The sequence below is a fragment of the Myotis brandtii genome, unplaced genomic scaffold (genome assembly GCF_000412655.1).
Source record: "Myotis brandtii unplaced genomic scaffold, ASM41265v1 scaffold850, whole genome shotgun sequence".
NCBI lineage: Eukaryota > Metazoa > Chordata > Mammalia > Chiroptera > Vespertilionidae > Myotis > Myotis brandtii.
In genome coordinates, this window is record NW_005371455.1 from 76,183 (window position 1) to 85,833 (window position 9,651).

Consider the following 9,651-nt stretch of genomic DNA (forward strand, 5'->3'; position numbering starts at 1 on the left):
TTTAAGCTGCCTGGCTGCCGGCCGCCATCTTGGCTGTCAGTTAATTTGCATATCTCCCTGATTAGCCAATGGGAAGGGTAGCGGTCGTACGCCAATTACCATGTTTCTCTTTTATTAGTGTAGATAGTAGTTAATTGATGGCACTGTAATTTAATTACAGAGATAAGCACATAAAGGCAATAAACCCAGCCACACTTTATTCACAGATTTGAAGTTCTGAGTTCAGGATAAAAAACAAAGGTATGACATACCACAGCAAAACAAATTCCAAAGCAAATGGAAGGCTAATCTGCCAAAGACATGCACCACCCACTACCAATGAAGACACAATGTCTTGACCCCTAGATGAGGAGTCAGATTGAGAAAATGTCACTCCAGTTAGAGAGTTGGAGGCCCAATACTCTTGGGGGGGCCTGGAAACAAAAAGGTCAGGGACAGAAATAAGTTTAGTCTGGTCAGTACATTAGCTTTACAAAACTTGTTGACGTATTTCTGGGGTTAGCAGAAACTTTCCCTGACCTACTCAGTGAATCCAAATCCAAAACCAACTCTTCTAATTTGCTGAACACTAAACCACAAGTATATTTATTATTGCTGTCTTATCATTTCTTTTAATAGAACCATAAACAAAATACAAGGTTAACAATACAGAAATACTAAGTATCAAAAACACTTGCCCTAATTTAGCCAGTGGTGATTTAGCTTACATGTTTCCTATAAGAATGATATTAGAATAAGTCTTTAAAATGCACTAATGTGAAGGAGAAGAAATGGCTTAGGCTGCTGATAAACAGGAATATTAAGCTAATGATGTGTGAATGCCTCCCAGAATCCTCCATAAATGGGTGGACACCCAGAGTGAACAGGAGGAGAACCAACCTTAAAAGCCAAATATCCCTTTATCTTTATGATGCAAGGATTTCTACTCAGGGAACATTTGCTAAGCCTGCCGATAATTTACTTCTAAATTTAATTTTGTTTTTAACACTTAAGGGAATTTTAATTATTTTCCTGGTTTAAAGATTCCTGAATAATATAGAAATCTTCCTAGAGCGAGGAATGGGATAGCAATTAAGTTTTCATTGAGTAAAACTTGAACAGTGATACATTTTTCATTAGTGACCATGAACAAAAGCTAACTGCAGGGGTAATGAATATATTCTGGAAGAATAACTAGAAACGCAGAGAGGAAGGAAGGAGTATTGACATAGAAGTTTGGAAATCAATAGTGGTAATCTTTATCTTTTTCAAAATGTCTCCTAAAATAAGTTAAAATCAATTAAAATATCAAATAATTACATTGTACACCTTAAACTTACACAATATTATGTCAATTATATCTCAATAAAAGTAGGAAAATTAATTAATTGGATTGAGGTATTTTGATTGGATAAAGAAATAAGAAGGTATGTCAGGTTATTCAGTGGATTTGATGGCTATTACCATGAAGCTGAAAAAGCCCTCCACAGAAATGACAGGCTCTGGAAAATGTAAATAATTAACGTTGTAATAGTGATAGTTGAGTTACAGACTCAAAATTATGAGGAAATGATTATGTTGATTAATAATGATGATGATAATACTAACATTTTTTCAATGGCCAATATTAGTGTCATTTAAGTAAACACTGAAAAATACTTATTACATTTACATAGGCTGATTTTAATAGGAGAAGTACCTATTAAGAAAGTTTGGAGAATATTGAATCTCAGAGGCATACAGAAATCCAGTTTTATATCTGTTTTGGCATGCAGTGGGTCATTAACTTTGCAAAAGACACTCTTTTTTTCACATTTTTAAGGCAAGGGATTTGAATCCCAATATATGCAAGCATTTTTTGTTGTTACTATTTTCTGGCATGGAAGAATTTCCAAGTTTAGGGTGGCCAATTAGAAAGCAATAATATTTCCCAGAGAATTGTGTGTGTGTGTGTGTGTGTGTGTGTGTGTGTGTGTGTGTGGACATGCACCCACTTTGCCCTTGAGATGTTAATCTCATATATATACAAAATAAATGTTTAATTCCATGTATTGAAAAAAATATTTTAAAATATATTTTTACATTAAATATCTAGAGCAGGATCTAAAACAAAGACCCTAACTCTGATCCCTGAATCCTTGACAGCGTTTCCATATAAAGGCCATATTTATAGCATCTATACTAATAATTAATGCTAATTAGACCAGACATCTTCCGGACATTCTTCTGGATGTCCTTCTGGACAAAGCCATGGTGGCAGGGGCTGAGGCAGTGGTGTTAGGGGTGACCAGGCTGGCAGGGGAGGGCAGTTAGGGGCAACCAGGCAGGCAGGCAGAGTGGTTAGGGGTGATCAGGCAGGCAGGCAGGTGAGCGGTTAGGAGGCAGCAGACCCAGATTGTGAGAGGGATGTCCAACAGCATTGGAAATCCACCGAGGGGTCCTGGAATGGAGAGGGTGCAGGCCGTGCTGAGGGACCCCCCCTCCATGCATGAATTTCATGCACCAGGCCTCTAGTATATTTAAAAAAGAGAAAAAGAAGTAATAAATTGAGAAAAGCAAAGCAGATATCTTATTTATGCTAATAATTTCTTACAATGATATATTTACATTAAACATGTTGAGGTGGTGGTTAACACCATGGAATCTGAGATTAGATTGCTTTAGTATAATCTGAGCTCTACAAATTGTGAACCTTGGTCAGTTACTTAACCTGATAATTGCTCAGTCCCTCATTCTTAAATGAAGTGTAAGCTTTTCAACCCAGCAGTCTCATTTGTAGGTAATACTTCCCAAGAGAAATGAAAACATGTCTCAATAAGTATATATCCATACAAAAAACATCTGACACAAGCACCTAGTGTGACTTTATTTGCAATCAGAAAAAAAAATACAACCCAACTGTCCACTAACTTATAAATAGATAAGCTATGTTACACCCATACAGTGTAACACCTTTCAAAAATAAAAAGAAATGAATTAATCTTACACACATGGATATTTGCAGCAGCATGGATGGATCTCAAATGCATTATGTAAAGTGAAAAAAGCCAGAAATAAAAGGTTATATATTATATAATTCCATTTGTATGGTAATATGGAAAGGCAAAAGCATGAAGACACAGTATGAATCAGCAGTTATCATGAGCTGTGGGTGAGAAGAGGGTATTGACTTCAAAAGATTATAAGGAAACTTTTGGGAATAATAAGATTGTTAAGGGAAGTGTTATTACATAACTATATATTTATCAGAGCTCCTAGAACTGTACATTAACAAAGGGAGACCTTGTAAGTAATTTTCAAAACACCTTAAAAAAGAGACATGCTAGAAGTGCCTAGTTCATCAGTTTGCTGTGAAAATTAAGAAAATAGTATAGTTTTTGACATAGTAAGCACTCAACAAATGCTATCTATTATTATTTTCATTAACCTGATTTTTCAGAATTTTAATGATAAATATTTTTGTTATCAAAGTTATTTCTAAATAAAACTGTTATGCCCAGATTTCAGGATCCCCAAGAAACCACACCAGGGAGCCAGCTGAGTCTGATGCAAAAGCATTAGAGTCTTTATTCGAGCTAGCTCGGGCTCCCCATCTACCACACTCGCCGACGCAGAGGCAAGAGGCAGAGAGCGAGCCAGCTCTGTGGGGAAAGGGGTTTTATAGTAAGGGGAGGAGAGAGGACTGTGGGACCTGCCGATTGGCCAGGCGCAAGTCGGTGTCTTGTTACACAGGATGTGGTTGTGTCTATGGCGCCCACTTCCCTTGATTATCATTGGTTAGTTTAAAGAAATCCTAGGTGTGGCTAGCAGAGGCTTGGGCTTTCGGGAAGAAGCTCCTTGCTGAGCACATGGCTGCTGCCCAAAAATGGAGGATTCGGGGCAAGATGGAGGGTGTAGCCCTTGGCCTTTCAAAAACAGTCCATCCTTATAAACTTTTATGAACATTTATTTATTTATTTATTTTGGTTTACTGATAGTTTGGTTTATGTGAGGCTCACCCGATCCTAACACGTTAAAAATTACTAAAATACTCTCAGGGATCTGCTTTTTTGTTTGTTTGTTGTTGTTTTTTTTTCATCTTTATTTTTGAAAGTATTACATATGTCCCCTTTTTTCTCCCATTGACCCCTTATACTCCTTATAAACTTTTATGAACATTTATTTATTTATTTTTGGTTTACTGATAGTTTGGTTTATGTGAGGCTCACCCGATCCTAACACGTTAAAAATTACTAAAATACTCTCAGGGATCTGCTTTTTTGTTTGTTTGTTGTTGTTTTTTTTTCATCTTTATTTTTGAAAGTATTACATATGTCCCCTTTTTTCTCCCATTGACCCCTTATAACCCTCTCCCACCGCCCACCCAGCCTTCACCACTCTATTGTCTGTGTCCATGGGTTATGCATATATGCATACAAGTTCTTTGGTTGAACTCTTTTCACCCATGCCTGCTTTCCCTCTGCAATTTGACAGTCTGTTCCATGCTTGTATGTCTCTGGGTCTATTTTGTTCAACAGTTTATTTTTTTCATTAGATTCCACTTGAGTGAGTACAAATATTAACTATTGTAAATGGCACTACTATAAACATAGGGGTGCATCTATTCTTTCTGATTGGTGTTTTGGGTTCCTTAAGATATATTCCTAGAAGTGGGATCACTGGGTCAAATGGCAGCTCCATATTTAATTTTTTGAGAAAAACCCCATACTGTTCTCCACGGTGGCTGCACCAGTCTGCATTCCCACCAGCAGTGCACTGGGGTTCCCTTTTTTCCACAACCTCGCCAGCACTTGTCATTTGTTGACGGTAGTCATTCTGACAGGTGTGAGGTGATACCTCATTGTTATTTTATTTTTAAAATATCTTTATTGTTGAAAGTATTAGATATTTCCCCTTTTTTTCTCCCATTGACCCCTTCTAGCCCACCCCTGCCCTATACCCCAGGCCTTTACCACTCTATTGTTTGTGTCCATGCGTTATGCTTTGTTTTTAAGACAGATTTATGTATTGAGGCTTCCCATAGTTTTAGTGCCCAACAAAATCTAGTCATCAGCAAGAAAATTTGCTTACTTTTCAGAGCCATCGAAGTTTTCTCTCAGAGTCCCCAAGCCTCCAGCCAAGAGGCCAGATCAGGAGACTTCTTCCATTTCCCCAGGGCCCTGCTCTCTTTCATCTCTACCTTCTCAGCACCTTCTCTCAGCTCCCTTCTGCCATAGAGACTCATATGTGTGTGGAAGACAGGGGATCACCCATTTCTGACATGGAACTTTTAAGGACTTCTTCCTCACCAATGCGTGAGGCCATGAAAAATCACTGACAAAATGTTGTCATCAATTTTTTGCCTGAGACCATGCTGCCAAACTTCTTCTTTAAAGAGCCAGATAATATTTTAAACTTTTTCAGGACACATAATGTCTTTTATCTCTACTCAACCCTGTCATTGTAATGTGAAAGCCATCACAGACGATACATAAACTTGTGAGTATGATAATATTCTGATAAAATTTTATATATAGACATTGACATTTAAGTTTTGCACAGGTTCAATGTGGCACAAAGTATTATTCTTTAAATTTTTTTTTTCAATCACTTAAATTTCATTCTTAGCTTGCCAGCCCCTGTATTAGAACATTTGCTTAGTTACCACTATTTATCCTCTCTTATCCTGTAATGCCTTTCCCAGCTTTTATTAAGCCAATGTATACTATAACATTTTATTGGTTAAATAGACATTTGGAAATCTGACCGATCTTCCAAAGATCACACCACCTTGACTCAAATCATAGAACTATACTAGACTATAATAGCTCATTCCCTTGGCAGAACTACCCTCCACAGAACAAACTGGATTGGCAATTGCTGCTTTCTACCTGGCTTTAATAACATTAAATGCGATACTATATACAAAAGAGTTCTGAAAAACCTAAAGTGCTATTTAATATAAATAATGCAGGGTACTGTCTTGGTCATGATTTTTTACTTTGATATTAATTTCTTTAGCTAGTCATGGTTCCTTGATACATTGAAAGTTTTGTAAGGCCAGGCATTATGGCTTTTTATTCGTTTATATATGTATATCTGAGATCCTAGTGAAATACCAGACAGGTAAGACTCATCAATAACAATGTATGGCATTAATTTAGGTTATGATGAAAATGCTGCTGCTGATGACTGCCTTTCACACTCAAATGCACCACTGGCCAAACTACTCATTATTTTTTCTCACAATACTTGATGTACTTGATACCCTTGTGCATAGCGGACTCACCACTTTTCGTATGGTGATCTATATATCAGAGTCCTTCCAGTCATTTTGGAAGAACATGACTCAAAAGCCTAGAGTGAAAAAGCACATCTTTTTCCCTTTATTTTCAATTTGCCCACATTGGTCAGTTATCAAGTTGTGTAGAGTCAATCACTGTAGCTCTTTCTTAGCTCCCCCCTCTTTCTTCTTCCAGGATGTCTATCCTGGTTTCTGGTTTTTACTATTTCCTACAAGAATAAATGTAGCCCTAACCGGTTTGGCTCAGTGGATAGAACGTCAGCCTGTGGACTGAAGGGTCCCAGGTTCAATTCCAGTCAAGGGCACGTACCTTGGTTGCGGGCACATCCCCAGGAAGGGGTGTGCAGGAGGCAGCTGATTGATGTTTCTCTCTCATTGATGTTTCTAACTCTCTATCCCTCTCCCTTCCTCTCTGTAAAAAATCAATAAAATATATTTTAAAAAAAGAATAAATGTAATGTTCTCTTAGCTGCTTGCCTTACTTCCTATCTTCCTCTTTATTTTCCTACTCAAAGTTGTCCTCCTTCTGCACAAATTACTTGAAACACCCTTTTCCCTCAACATTTAACACCCTCCATCTTCACTTTTTGGCTCAGGCTCCTCCACTCATCTGGACTGTTACCTATCACTTCTGCCCACATATCAAAATTCTATCCATCCTTCAAAGTTCATCTCAAATAGTGTCTTCCACTGAAAGCATTCCCAGTATCCCTGCTCAATGTGACGACTCTCTTCTTTGCATCTCCATAGTAATGTGTTTCTCCCTGTTTAAATGTCCTATGACCTTGGGTATACATTTGAATCTCTCCCTTAATGGATTTTACATTTCTGAAGGGCACAGATTATCTTTTTAAACTTCCTATTTTCTTTCTTCCCCATACATAATCAATGCTCAAGAATAAGTAGATTGTTTTCATCAACATGTTTTCCCAATTCAATTTGATATTTCTTATCTCAGGCATTTAGCAAGATCTTTTATGTGTGTGGACTCTTTGATGAACTAGATTTGAGATAAAATTGTAGCTTCCCTGCTATTGAAACACTTACATGCATGCTGTCTATAGATAGGGGAAATGAAAGAGGGACACTTTAATAGCTCCTGGTTTAAGTGGGGACAGAGTATAGCAATGAACAGAATAGGAGTGATCTGGATGTCTTCTTTAAAGGCCTACGCCAGAGTCTCTCATAGTCATCTAATGACTTAATTAAACTGGAGTCACAATTAGTATAATTCGTAGTTAAAAGGTTGTAAATAAAGAATTTGGTGTTAGTGGAATTTTATTCAATCTTAAGATTTTTAAGGTATAAATATTTTTTGAATTCATAAGATCCTATTGAATTAAGTACTCCAAGAATTCAAACATTAACACTATAAGCATCACTACTTAATGTTTATTCTTTTGAACTTCATTTGGAAGATGGCCGAATATTTATGCACACTGTCTCTGCTGAAGTCATCTGTCCATTATACTTGCCGTTTTCTCCATAAACTGGGCAAGTATTGTCAGACTTAATCCAATAGATAAAGAGGTGCCACTGAGAACAATTAAAAATGGATGTGTGTTAATTTCAGACATTTAGCTAAAGAAAGGGAAGGTGTAAGGTTGAAAGAACATGTAGAGTGTGATAATGTAGTTGAACAGAAACATCATTCTTCTTAAAGATCTCTTATTTGTCTGGATTATTCTTTTGTTTTGGTTTGAAAATTTTCAAAGAATGTAACAAAAGGCTGATTATATGCTTGACTGTACAGAGCCTTGTGACTGAAGAAATAGATCTGGTATGAAGTTTCTTTTCTCTGGAGTCTGGAGATGCAATGTGATTAGTTGTGACATTTTGAAGGGTGTGAATGGATTTAGAAAAACAATATAATGGTCACAGATTGCATTTTGAATAAGCTGCCAAATGGTTATAAATTCAAGCACTATCAAGTGATTTATTTATCTTGTATTGTTTTAGAGGCCAAACAAAGGTAGAAAAACTGCCCTAACTTGTTGAAAGCTGATTTACATTAAATTTTTCAAAAGCACATTATGAAAGATATTATAATTCTATGGAGAACTGTGACTTTAATACAGATGTAGACCCAGTAACTAAAATGAGAAACTGATATTTTATCTGTCATGTAGATATGTTTTTCCTATTTCCCAAAGTTTGAAAAAGCAGATGTCATATATATCCAGAAAAAATTGGTTGAATATATGTTTGGATATTTTGAGGATCAGATTTATCTTCATCCTGAAAGTCTGATTTTGATTACATACACAGAATTAGTATGTCTTTTGACAACTCAGTTACTAAACATAGTATTAGTTGATTAAAAAGATCTAGAAATACATCCCAGAAAATGTACTCTTAATTATATACAAAACTAAAGCAGTTTGAAAACACTGAGTTTATTATTAAATCACAATTCGCCTGGGCATCTGGAGGTTCCCTAAGCTGTGTTTGTATTTCCTGTTTTGGTCCATGTGGTTGACTTAGGACTCTCCTTAATATTAGTTCTCTAGGTGTGGATTGTGTTTCCTCCTAATTTGACCAACTCACAGAGCTGCTAGCTGGTAGCGGCCCTGGCCCGAGAGCTAGGCTGTGGTTCTCACCACTCAACAGAAACAACTCACAGGACACCAACATCAGACAAGGTACTTCTGTGCTGTGTTGGGACAAGACAAAGCAGAACAACTCATTATGTGTGAGCCCAGCCTGAAACAAGCACTGTACTAACCACAACATGAGCAAACATTGCCCTCTCCCAGCTAAGATGACAATAGACTGCTGGTTCTTTAGCAATTACGGTCTTAGCTCTACTTGGTTCCTAGTGTGCCCAGATAAAAACGATTGATGTGCCCAATCCCAGAATTACCCTCACTTTCTGACGGCACCCAAACCAGAGAAAAGACCTGCTTCTTGGATCTTTCTCAAATTTACCTAATATTGGCCCAAATTTTATAAATAATCCCTCTTCACACCCTCTAAGTGAGACAGCTCTCAGCTCCTCAGGAGGTACGGTCTTCCTTTTGGAAGCAAATAATAAACTCAATTTGGTTTGCTTATGTGTGTGGTCTTCATGGCTACAGGCTGGTAGATGCTGATAATTTATTCATTGAGCATTTATTATATAAATTCCATAATTCTAGTGTTTCGTTAGATATCATGGCAAATAAAAACTGTGAAGATTTTTAAAAAGGCAAACAGTGTTTTGGAGATTAGAATATTCTCGTTGATTCCTATGTCAGGTACTATACTATGGGCATTAATTCAGTGATCCTTACTACAGTCCCAGAAGGATGGCCGTGCTATTATCTTTTTCTGTGTGTTTGGATTTTGAGAGAGAGAGAGAGAGAGAGAGAGAGAGAGAGAGAGATGGATAAGTTGCCTCCAATGTGTGC